We start from the raw sequence: 13,159 nt of genomic DNA on the forward strand, positions 1-13,159 counted from the left end.
CAGACTTGGGTGGTGCTTTTGGTGTATTTCTGTGAAGGGCTGGTATCAGATGTGTAGAATGATGTGTTGTGCATCTCTGTGGATGAAGCAATCTGTGCTGCTGGATCAGAAAATCCATCCACAACTGCATCTTCCATCTGCATTTAACTCTGCAAGGTTGCCCTGACTCTGAGGGGTCTGTGCCCCTTGTGTTACCTTGTAGTAAATGGTGATGATCTGAGAATTTTCTGCCAAAAGCCAGAACCTGCCTCTGCTCCTGCACTTCCAAGCACAGTGAAGTTTAATAAAAGAAGAGTCAGGCTGCACCCTTGGTGCCTCTTTGGTGGGAGGAGGACACACAGGAGGACATGTGTTTGCCACGTGATGGACAAGAGTTCTCCACGGATTCTGGGCTTCCCCAAGGTGAGACACAAATATTGGTGGTGAGATCTGTGCTGGCTGGGCTCTCAGTGTCATTGCTGCTAAGCTGAGTGACCTTTCTTTACTCTGCAAACACTTGGGGCACCGTGTATTTTGATTTCAGACTGCTGGACTTCAGAGAAAACAGCATCTTTTATGGGGTCCACAGGATTCACTTACATTGTTGCAACTGGCCTGCAAAGCTGCTGTTATCCTATTTCTCAGATGTTTCTGGGATCACTGTCTAAGCTTTAAGTGCAGTCACCAGCTGAGTTAGAAATTGGTAACACCTGAGTACACACGAGGCAGGGAAATGCTGACATGGAAGAAAATGTCTCAGGCCTGATGCTGCTTGGTCTGGGATGTAAGCCAGTTCCAGTGAGGGGTGAAACGCTTGTAGGATCAGGTCCTGAGCTGTCCAAGAGCCCGTGCACAGCTCTGAAGGGGCACTGGTTTAGGCTGTTCTGTTCCAGAATGGGTTTGTGCTGTGGGGTTGTGCTCCAGGCACCGCTGCGAGTGAGGATCACGGGGAAAAACTGCCTGCAGAACTGTGGGTGTAGCTGGGCCTGCAGGGTGTGAGGCTGAGCAAACACCCCCTTGGTCCAAGCAAAATATGTCAATCCATTTGAACTTTTAATTTTTTTTTTTAAATAAACTCTCCCTTTTCTTCACCTACTCCTGTGCACAGGAGCTCGGGGCAGCAATACTGGCTGGAGACCTTATGGCTGCACAGGGGCCAACCATAAAGCAGGGGAGGTGGTAAGTAAAGCTTTGTCAGGACTATAAATCCAAACCCTGTGGATGGGTCCCATCCCTGGAGTGTCTGACAGATGCTGTGGGCTGGGTGGTGCCATCAGCCCCCTTTGCAGTCCTCAGGGTGCTGCCCGAGGAGATGGGTGCTGGCCACAGCCCTGGCAGGACATTCCTGCTCCCAGCCTTCCCTCTGGGCTTGGCCCAGCTCTGTGCTCTTGTTTCAGGTCTCTCTGCAGGGCCCCAAGTACCTGAGCCCACAAAGAGTTCATTTGTTAAAGCCCTGAGAGCCTCAGTCCAATTCTGCTTTCTGATCTTTTGGCAATTGTAGAATAACAGGAAATTTTGAAGTAGAGCTGCTCTTCTCCTGGCAAACAGGAGTGCAGGCAGTTGAGTTAGATCAGTGTCATTTCCTCTGTTTGCCTGCATCCAAAAGGACAGCAGGCAGATCCCTTTTGTCAGGTTGGGGAATTAACCTCATTGTGCCAAGCTCGGAGCTGACATGTCTCTTGTCTGTGTCTTAAGGAACTTGACAGTGCCCTGTCTTAGCAGGACAAAGCCCTTGCTTTTTGACTTGTATTGAGGGAAAAACAGGGCCCACTTCAGGCCAGTGGGGATGGTAATTGTTCATCATCATGTGCTTTATTTGCGTGGTCTCTCCTCTGGCTCAGACCCTCCTGGAGCCTGGGTGAGGAGCACCTGCTGTGTCTGTAGGTGCCAGAAGGGCTCTTTGGGCTGAAATGAATTTCACCTTTTGATCTGTGCATCCTCTGGCAATAGACCCCCCAGTTAATCAGTCTTTTCCTCACCCTGTCCTGCAGTGGGTGGATGTTTGGCAGCAGGCTGTGCTTTACTCACCCCTGAATTTCAGCCCTGACCCTGGAAGTTGATGGGAGCTGCAGCACTTTGGGATTGAGTTGTTATTGTCTAACTGGCCACGTTGATTGGTTTTTCTTGGACTCTTAATCAGCTGCAGTGTTTGATGTGTAGATGACTTCAGTTTGCTTTGAAAAAATAGATGTTTTGAATTACCTATTATCTTGCACAAAGTGAAACTATTTGCCCAACCCCGTGGTTGCCTTAGAGACTTGCTGCAAACAACAGATAGAAGCATGAGCTGAATATGAGGAATGTCCAAAGGACAAGAATGTGAGTGTTGAAACCAGAATAATGAAACAACATGATTGCAACATCTGTCAAAGGGTAGGAGACTTTGAAATATTTCAGTTTTATTGTACGCTGGTTACAGGCTTTTGGAAACTTAGGTCAGCACCTGGCATTTGTGTTTCTTCCTGAAGGACCTTAAGTGTTTCAGTCAACATTTAATCCATCTCTTCTCCTCTGAGCCCTCAGCCTGCCTTGTTTGGAGGCAGGAAAATTCTGCTTGTTTCAGACAACATGGGGGAAAAATTAGTTCTTAGCATTTGGGAAACAGAAACCCAAACCCTGGAGTTCAGTCTTGGATTTCATTTGAAATCATGGTTTCTGAAACTATGATCATTTTAGTAGTTTTATTATTTGCATGTAAAAATTAAAGATCAGAGATGTTTTTAAGCTTTCATTTAAAAAACAGTTAAAAGTGGTGATCTAGCATATCCTGCAAGTTTATAGAAACACAGTTTGTTATAGAGGCTTGTAAGCCAATTATTAAAACATCTGTGAATCATTTGATACTACATGTTGCAAAAAGAATATTAATGGCTTCAACAGTGTGTGGGCAACTTAGGCTCCCACTCCTTTAATAAACTTTGCCCAGATGAAACTTTTATGTTCATGCATTTCCCTACATCTCAATCGCTTCTAGAGAATTCCCCAAAGAATCTAGCATCTTCTGGCAAAAATCTATTGAAGTAGAGCCTTAGGTGTTGGGTTTAAAAAAAAAAATTTCTTTTAAAGGTACCAGAAGGGAGATGGGTTCCTTTTTCTGAGCCATAACATGGATAATACATAACCTTCTGTTTATCTTGTCTGTGTGTACAGAAGTTGTATCCTTCTGCTGCGTTCCATGCTTAAAACAGCTTTAGTAGCTGTTACTCTCCACCTACTGAGAATTTTGGAGTTTTCAATCCAAGTTAATTCTGCAGGCTCTTCCTCCTCTGTCCCCACTGATCTCAATGCCCTAATTTCATGTTGTGTGCTTTGTTTTCCTGTATTTCATTCCATTTTAGGTTTAGGTTACTTCTCATCAATGTCAGGACAAAAAGTTTCTGGGCTTCACTGGGGGAGGAAATCACTGGTTCAGCTTGTATCTCTGATTGATACCTGTGGAATAATTTCACAGAGACTGATGAATATTATGGGTTTTGAGCTTAAAGGCTTTCCAGAGTAATTTACATGGTGAATAATTGGTGCCAAACAACAGAAATGGGATTTTTCTTCTGAGCAATTTTGTTTTTCTGTGTATTAGGGGGAGTGATCTGGTTATTGTTATATGACATGCTGAACCTTCAAAAGGAAATAAAGGTTTGTTGTGTTGTCAAGGCATCCAGTCAGTAGTTAGGAAAGAAACCGAACCAAATCAAGTTCTAGAGAAGGAAGTTTTTGTTACTGTAGAGCCTATCTATGCTTGAGGGTCTGTCCTGTGCACAGCCAAATTGCTTTTTATTTCATCAGTGCTGCTGCAAAATTCTGTCCTATTGGCACACAAATTATTCATGTTTTCAAATGAAATTTTGTCTGCCCTCTGTAAATCATGGCTGTGCCCTTGCAGATGAGAACAGAGAGATTTGACTTTCCCTGCTCTGACCCACTTGATTTCCAATGGTATTTCACAGATTGTGTGTCCTGGAACAGCCACCATCAGGGCTTGGAACTGCTGCAGGGCAGGGCCAGCACCTCCAAAAGTGCACACAGGGCCTGAAAGGAGCCGAAATCTGTGGAGTCCCTTCCCTGCAGGTGGAATTCCAGCACGTTCTGCTGCGTGTGGAGCCCTCCCTGCTCTGCCAGCGTTCAGACTGGGAGGCTGTGTGCCCCCTCTGTGAGGCTTCGTGCCCAGCTCTGCTCAGAGCTGCTCTCTGGGGATCCCCCAGCCTTGTTTTTACAGCAATGCCCCTGATCAGTGCTTCCCCACTGAGTTATCTCTGGGGGAAATGGCCCTGAGGCATCCTGTGGAACATCCTGTATTTTATCAATACGCTGTGTCAGGTTATTCTTATTTATGTGCAGGGTTTGGAATCATGGAATGGTTTGGGTTTGAGGGGACCCCGGAGCTCACCCAGTTCCAGCCCCCTGCCAGGGGCAGGGACACCTTCCTGCAGCCCCATCCCACAGTGGATTTCTGTTTTAATGAGCACCGTTCCATCCAGCCCTTCCCTGATGACAAGTTAGAATTCAGTGAGTTGCTGCACAGATGCAGAGCTCTTGTTTTGAGAGTCAAAGTAATCAGACAAATGCATAGCTGCTGCACTGGAAAATAATAATAATAGTAATAGTAATAATAATATATTATATATAATATAATAATAAAATAACAACAACAACAAGAAACAAAACAGATGTTTGGTCTGTTCTATTTCCTGCTGCTTCCCAGCTGCAATGTTTTCCTATAGGATACTCACCTTGGAAATCTTTGACATCTGCACACCTATTTATTTTTTTCCATAAGGAGTGAGCATGTGAGCTAATTCCTTACATAAAAAAAACCTAAACAACCAACTTCACTATAATTTATGTGAGACAATTTTGTATGCACATGTGCCTTGTTTCTTGAGAGAGGAAAAATAAGACCACCTGGTAGCAAACATTTTAAAACATTGATTTCAAACATCTCTGGATGTGTGTGGTCATAGATAATATCCTTTAAAAGCTCCAGAGGCCTCTGTATGTATATATTTAAATAAGAAACAAACTGACATTCAGGTCAGGAAAACTTCCTAAATCCAAGAGTGGTGTTAACCTGCCACACTCTGTGTTTTGTGACTATGCACTTCAAACCATAAGCAGGAGTCTGCTATGATGTGGAAAGCAACTGAAAGGCAGCACCATGCTGTGATAAAATCTTAGATTTGTCCTGTCAGCAATGGAGATTTTTTGTTTTTAGTCTTAATTTCAGTCTTAAACTCACTGAATTACAGAATGTTCATGGGAATAAAACCAGCACAACTCATGGTAAATCTGTAACCCATCTACTTGTGGCAGGAGAGCTGGAAACCTGTGTCTAGCAGAGAGGATCCCAAAGAGAGAGCTGGAGAGAGCACGGGCAGTGCAGCATGGCCAGCACCAAGGCACCACTCAGGGAACTTCAATTTCCTGCCCAAACCCAGGCATGGCCCAGCCAGGCAGCCTGGAACTGGGGATTCTGCCTGTGGTGCTTTCCTTGGTGAGCGCTGTAGCATTCACATTCTCTGAAAAAATCAAAATTCCTTTGCCCAGGAGTTTTCTCCCGGGAAGCTGAGAAGCCTCAGAGGAAAGGGAAACAATTCATATCTCATTTGCTTCTCCTCTGTTTTGCTAATCTGGAATGTGTTTGGAGATTGTTCACCCACAGGTGATTGTTTCATTGGATTCTTTATTCTTTAATATAATGTAGTATCATAAAGTAATAAATTAGCCTTCTGAGGACATGGAGTCAGATCCATCATTCCTGCCTTCACTGGGACATTTCCCAGCAAATACAACAGAGTTAGAGGATGGCAGCCCCCACACTGGAGGCTTTTCTGAAATGCTGTTTCTGAGGGAGCCAGGGCTGGAGGGCTGTCTCTACATCCCTTCAGAGACCCAAGGCCAGCTCTGTGCCAGGCTCACTGTGTTGGAGCTGGTATCCACAAATGTTCCGGTATTTTCTGCACCCCCATGAATGCAGAGTGCATGAATGGATTACAGCCACCATTCATATACAGCACAAATTCATAAATGGGAGAGCAGCTGGAAAAAAAATAAAAAGAGAGGGAGAAACATGAATGGCTCAAAGAGCTAAATACTGCGTTAAAAAGAAAAAAAGAAAGTTGATTCAACCTCAGGGAAGAAGGGAGCAGTGAGCTGTGGGTTTTGCACGGTTCGTTGGTTTGCTGTGCACAGAGCATTGCATGGCTGCCCCAGCAAATGCCACATCAGAGGAATTATCTGTGCTCTACATGACATCTCCCCCAGCACAGCACACGTGCAGGGCCCAGTCACGGGGCTTGGCTCCCTCACATGTGTGTGCTGCTGGCCCCGCTGCAAGAAGCACAGCATTGATATCAATTTTTATGGGATTTAAAGCTGTACAACAGCTTCCTCTGTACGCACTTTTTTTTTTTTTGCATAAGGAGAGAGCATGTGAGCTAATTCTTTACATAGAAAAAACCCCAGCCTACTTCACTGTAATTTATGTGAGACAATTTCATAAGTACATGTGCCTTGTTTTACTTTAAGTAAAGTAATATTTACTTTAATTTTACTACTATGCCTCTGGTCTTTTGTGTTTAAGGAGAATTACTCAGTGACTGTATTTTCTTTCTCCTACTGCTCTCTGTTTCTCTGCCCCGTTTTCTCCAGCATCCATTCTTCCAGCATCTCTGTTTGGTTAACAAATTGTGAAAGCCTCAGAGTGCTCAGATGTTTCTATTCATACCTAGTGACCTTTTCATTCATCTCTTTCACTCCCCTGATCAAGCAAGTCCCTCTTGGTGCCCTGCTCCATAATGTGTTTTATTGCCCACTGGGCACAGGGCTGCTGTTATTTCCACATTTACAAATGGATAATTGTCCCCATCCCAAAATTTATATATCTTTCTGCTTTCACATTTTATGGGCTATATCTTGCCTGTAAATGTGTCATTACAGTTTGGGATTTTTTTTTTTATTTAGACCTTTCAATATCATCCAATTCATTTAGAGTGTCTTGTGGCCCTCCAGGGTTGTGCTGGAGCTTTTGGAATCTCAGTTTTGCTCCTGAGTGAGCTCTTACAAAGTGCTTTCTTTTGCTGGATTCTTCCCACCCCTGCTTAGAGGCATGGCAGTAGCAGAAGGTTTCTGCCCCAGCCCTGAGGATCTGTAGGTATGAAAATAAGAATTTCCATAGCTGCCCATTCCTTTCGCATATCAGTAATCCCCCTTCTCCAGGGACCCTGCTCCTGCCCTTGGATGTGCAGTGGAGAGCTGTGCAGAATTAGAAATGGGATTACAGTGCTTGGCTTTTCCTGTTGTACTTTATTAGGTGTAACCCTGACTGGCTTGATGATGGAGGAATCACCACAGAGAAAGTGGAATTTCAGAATTTTGTCCTGTGCTCTTTGTGTCAGCACCCAGCATCTTCCATGGGCTGCTTTTGTTTCTCTTTGTAGCAAAGGATCATGTTGAGCAAGCACCACCTGAAAATGGTGAGCCAAAGTTGCTCCTAACTCTTGCATCTTAAAGCACACTGCAGGGGCTGTCCTGGAAACCAGTTCACCAAATTGTGTTTAAAGAAGTGAAGTAGAGCCAATATATTCCATCTATGCCAAAATTCAGTATATCAGCAGGGAAAAGTGAGTACAAAGTGTGCAGAGTGATATTTACTTTAATTTCACTACCCTTGCTTGGCATTTAATGCAAAAATGGTAATAGAACTGTGGATGAGGGGTGGGGTTTTTTCCCATATAGAGATTTGACAGTAAATTTTTACTGTATCTCTTCACTGGCTTATCCCATAAAACTGTTTCAGGCTTATTCCTCAAACGTGAGCTGCCACTCTGATGCACGTGAGATGGAGCTCCCTGACTCCTCAAACCTGAATTAATGGAGACATTTTGCATCAGCAGCACTTGTTAAACACTGCTAAGGGGCTACTTCAACTGCCAGCTCATAAATCAAGCTATTTTTGGTACAGCTCCCTCAATGGTGCAGCTCACAATTAAATGAATTCAAGCAAATCTTTTATATATTTCAGCTGAGAGGGTGGTGATGATGCACAGATCAGGAATAGGTTAGCAGTGGGCAGTGAATGCAGAACAAGTAATAGAAAGAAAGAAAGGGGTGTCACAGTGAGAGAGGAGGCTGTGCACTCCTGGGTAAAGGAAAATAAAAATGCACACTTTTGCTTTTTCTGATGAGTGTAAATATTCACCCTAAGATTCTGAATCAAAGTGTGAGGCAGCAGCAGTGGTAATTCAGAATGCCAGGTGTAAGGGCAAGGTAAAGAGGTGCAAAGCACAATGGCTTTGGTGCCCCTTGGCTTCCTGGTGTTGGGCTGTAGCAGCAGCAGGGATGACAAGGGCACTGAGAATTTACTGTAGCACTGAGAATGTGCTGTAGTGCCTGGGAAAACCTCACTGACCAGTGAGCTCCATAATAGAATGATCATGTAATAAGCAAGAGAAAAATAAAAATAAAGCCAAAATTCTAGGCAGCCCAAGAGCAGAGAAATTTAGAAACAATGCACAGAATCTGTGTCAAACCTGACAGGCCTGGCCAAGTCACAAAAACCCTGATAAGCCCTGGCTGTGAATTCTGTCTCCTGGGCCACATAAGAGCAAAGAGGAACTCTGGTCTCTCTTGTGGGAGCTGCTTTAACCAGTCCTGTTCACAGAAATTGTTTGAACACCATATGAACCTGCTGAAGATTAATCTGGGCAATATTTCCCTCTGCTCTTCTCTTCCTCTAGAACTACACTGGCAGAAGGACTCCTGGGTGCTGACCCAATGTCTGCTCCTTTTCTTGGACCGTGGAAAACAACAGGTTCTGGGGTAAGTGTGATGCCCTTCCCATCCTTTCACCACAGAAAAATACCCTGACTGTGGGAGCTGACCAGAAAAATCCTTAGGAATGGGGAGTAAGGACTGGGGAGTAAGACAGTAGGATTAGCAAAACGAATTTTTTGAGTGCAGCCTGGAAAGCTTTAGAGATCCCAGCAGCCCTTTGGAAAACAAGGAATGGACCTGAATGCTCTGCCCCTGCCTGACCTCATCCCAGAGGCTTGTTCAGCATCCCTGTGCCTGGCAGCTGTCCCTGCCATGTGGGCTCTGCTGGTGGTCTGGGCTGGTGCTCTCCAAGCAGTCATTCCTTGAAATTAAGCTTTCTCTCACCTCTGCCAATGTCCTGCCACTCCCTGACCCAGCCTTACCCAATTTCTCAGCAGAAAGCTATTCAAATCAACAACAGGGCTTTCATTGCTTGTAGGTCCAGTGGAGGAGACTTAAATGTTGGCTGGGGTGATTCTCAGCCGGTTGTCTCCTTCCAAGCACGTGAAATGCACAACCAGGGCATCAGAGCTGACAGATGTTGTCAAACCACAGCCAGTTTTCAGCAGAAACAGCATCTCTCAACTCACCATGGAGGTTAAAATGCAGAGTGGATGTAATAATTACAATGACATTCATAAAGAAATGAGCAATTAAAATTTGACACAGGTAAAACTCTTGTCTGGCATGAAAGGTGTTGAGCACAGGAGCAATGCAAATGTGCCTGAGCTATTGAGGTGGGTAAGAACTGCTGTCTCTGAATGCTCCAGACATCTCTGAAAACAGGCTTAGCTTTCCATGTCACTTTTGTGCTCTGAAAATGTGCTGTGCTTTTTAAAAGAGCTTTTGGAGAAGTCATAGCTGAGTATTGCACAAGCTACTTTAAGATGCAAACTCTTGGGAAGCTCAGATATTCTGTCTAAGACAAGGAAAATACCAGATGTGTTAGTTTTCCATGAGACTTACAAGGGATAAAATTAATATACTGTAAAGATAAAAATATTGATAATTTGCTTATTTTCCTAATACAGCAGTATAAGCAGGTTGTTTGCAGATATCTTAAAGTTTTACAGGTAGGAAATATTAAAGTTCAATGTACATATTTTATCAATACACTGTTTAGCTTTCCAAATGACTTGTGAGACTCTGGATAATTTTATCCAGTCAACTTCAGTGAAAATAGTATTAGAAAATTCTCTTTCCTTGACAGAAAGGAAAATCCTTGATGGAGCATGGATCTTAAAGACAAGAGAGGAGGGGGAAAAATGCTCTCCTCTTGGAGAGAAGGAAAAAACTACAAAAGGAACAGTAGTATTTGAGTTTTCTTTGAGGGAGGTGGATTCCAAGGAGATGACCTGGAGCTCAGGTGCCTCAGGAGAGCTGTCCAAGCCTTGTAGGCGCCTGCCCTGCCTGTGGGCATAAAATCAGAATTGAAAAAATCAATCCATTAAAATCAAGCCCCCTCTGAGCTGCTCTTACAGGCTGCTGCTGTGAGGCAAAGTCCCTGGCTGGGTCTCTGGTGGGCTGTGCTGTGCCAGTGACACGGCTGAGAGGATGGGAGACGAGCTGGGAGGAAGCACAAGGACAGACCAGCTCTGAAGGTGAACCTGCTGCTGGTGGGGACAGCGATGTTTCTGATATTTCTGCCTTGCCTCTGGAAAAATCCCCTCTGTGGAGGCTGTGGGAGCTGGAGGGTTCAGCAGGGGTGAGCAAGGAAAGGTTTGGATGAGGGGAGGAGTGTCAAAGCCTTCAGGTGGTGCTGCCTGTGAGTTTTTTCTGCAGGACAATGACAAAGGAAGTGGGAAGAGTCCAACAGCAGAAGAGAAACAGAAATCATGCGTGTGAGAAAGCTGTGGCTGAAGACCAGGCTGCTGTGAAAGACAGTAGCATATGAAGACAAAATGTGTGATAAAATCACTGACTTAAGAGAAGCCAGGGACCAGGAGGGGCCTGTGGTCAAATAGATGTTACCAAAACGTACCAAAGTGAGCTATGGCAAAGACTCATGTGGCATTGCACAACCTTCCAAAGAAGAACTGACCAAAGTTTCAGCCTGGCAGAGCACAAATTGCACAAATTTCTCCTGTAAGAATCCCTGCACAGACATCAGAGCAGCCAGCAAGCAGAAAGGAAAGGAAACCAGTTGTACACTTGTGGGTTTTCTTCAGAAACTTCTTTAGAAACCATGACCTGCTGAGGAACATGGTGCAGTGTCATGTGCCAAGAAAAACAGCACAAAGGTCTGAGGCTACTCCTAATTATCTGCTTTAACAACTGCTCCATTGTCAGCATCCGGATGAAATGCATTCTCTCTCCTCCAGTAAATGGCATTGTTACTGACTTCATGGTGAGGAAACTCACAGATATACCCTGAGTCATTAGGTGGTTTGATAAGGAGATACTGGAATAATTGCATGTGGTTGGGGAATATCTTTGATGTGACAGCTCAGTCAGGAACAAGTAAACACAAGGGAACCATCTAAAACAAGAGGGAGTTGGTCATCTTGATTTTTTTCTTCTTTTTTTTTTTTTCCAGAGGAGAGTCCTACAAATATATTCAGTGAGAAATCAGAATCTGAACTCTAGAAGACAAAGACAGAATAAAATGACTCAATTTCCATATCTTGGCAGTCACATCCTCATGAAAACGTCAGGGGCTGGCTAAGGCAGGGCTGGATTTGGCAGCTTAAGATTTGTTTTTGGGAAATCTGCACTTTAAAGTGAATCACTGAGTGGTCAGTATTCGGTTCTAATAAATGCATTTGAAAGTTTTAGGACTTTTAAAAGAGCAGGAGATCTAAAAACTGTGAATTGCTACAATAAATTTCTAAGAAATGCAGAGATTCAGCAACTGTCAGCAGCCCCTTAGGCTGGAAGGAATGTTTAAGAGAAGAGGTTGGAAAACTGTTGAGAAAGAGTGTCTACTTTTAAAGTCTTAAGTAATTGAGTAATGGCCAAATAATGCAAGAGAGACCAAGGAACCTAAAAGGCATCCAGAGGTACTAATCAGAAAGTGGAAGAAACGTTCTCTGGGACACTAGAAAAAAGGCTCAATATGGAGAAACTTGGTGAACACTTCTTTATGAACAGTGATATCTAATACACTGAATTTTAAAGTTGGCAAACACACAGTTATCTACATTTACAGAGATCCTTGGTACATCTTTTAAAATATATCCACAATGAGAACTAAATTCTATTCCAGGCATCTCTGATATCCTGGGAACTGAAGATTAAATGTGTAAGTAGAAGCTTTTTTTCTCTGTGGTTTAAATAAACCACCTGTTTCATATATAGAACAGTGCTGCTCAGCTGTGAACATTCTCAGTGCCCTGCTGAGAGACAAGGATGAAATTTTGCTAGAAAATTTGGTGGATCCTGAAGAGAACCTTTAAAATAACTTCAGTTTGCTGGTTAAGGATCCTCACTTGTGCCAGTGAGGCCTCAGCTCTCTTTAGCTGAGTGATGAGCACAGGCAAATGATGTTCGTCTTCCATCTCTGACAATGAAAGCTTAAAAAATTGTGTATTAAAGATGTGGGTGGCTTCTGCCAGGTATGGGAAGAGACTGAAAGGTCATTGCAAGAACAGGCTCATTTCCTGCTGCAAGGAATGAGCTCTGCTCTGGCTGGTACACAGACAGCACCTTCCTTCCTGTGGCACTTTCCTCTAGAGCAAATCAGTCTCAATGCTGCTCCAGAACTCGGGGGTTTTAGTTTTTATTTGGATTGTTTGCTTCTACATCTATTTTTGTATATGTTTTTTTGGCAGAATATGAGGTACAAAGAACTCCCAAACAAGTGCAAGGTGTCTGGGAAATAGAGCCAGCTCTGAAGGTTAGACTGGATATTACTCCTCAAATCTGCCACCAAACCTGGACCAAGAAGCATAAGGAATGCTGAATTTAATACCTTGCACTTCATTTATGTGTCTGGAGATGCCCAGGAATAAACCAGCAAGGCAGTGCAGAACTGGGACAGAAGGGCTTTAGGGCTGTGGAGAGCTGACCTCAGGCTGGTGGTCCCAGCACATCACAAAAATAATTATGGCTCTCCTGCTTGTGAACGCACCTTTTCGCTTTCCTTTTGCCTTAATTTTCTCTCCAGAGCCCAGCTTCCAGAAAAGAGCCCAGAGGTTGCAGCAAGAGCAGCACAGGAGCTCATCCCATATTTACTCATGCAGCTTCTTGTGTTTCTGGTCCTGGCTGAGCTTCCATCACCTCTCACAGCCCCAAAGCCAGCCATGCCCACTGCCTCCAGAGACAACAGCTCTTCCCTTTCAAAGGGTGCATTAAATCTCCCCACACAGCTCTGTTTCTCCAGCCCCAGCTATCTGACAGAATGGAGAAAACCCTCAAACTCCAGCAGAACAAC

The 13,159-nt window shown here is 44.1% G+C and overlaps 1 long non-coding RNA gene across 1 annotated transcript; it reads left to right on the forward strand.

Annotated features, from left to right (window-relative positions):
* Positions 1-2,252: 2,252 nt before the first annotated feature.
* Positions 2,253-11,172, forward strand: LOC134418116 (uncharacterized). The gene is made up of 3 exons (XR_010027705.1): positions 2,253-2,352; positions 8,712-8,793; positions 10,570-11,172. It is a non-coding gene; the product is annotated as an uncharacterized LOC134418116 (long non-coding RNA).
* Positions 11,173-13,159: the final 1,987 nt, after the last annotated feature.

This window comes from Melospiza melodia, chromosome 4, assembly GCF_035770615.1.
Source record: "Melospiza melodia melodia isolate bMelMel2 chromosome 4, bMelMel2.pri, whole genome shotgun sequence".
In the NCBI taxonomy this organism is placed as follows: domain Eukaryota; kingdom Metazoa; phylum Chordata; class Aves; order Passeriformes; family Passerellidae; genus Melospiza; species Melospiza melodia.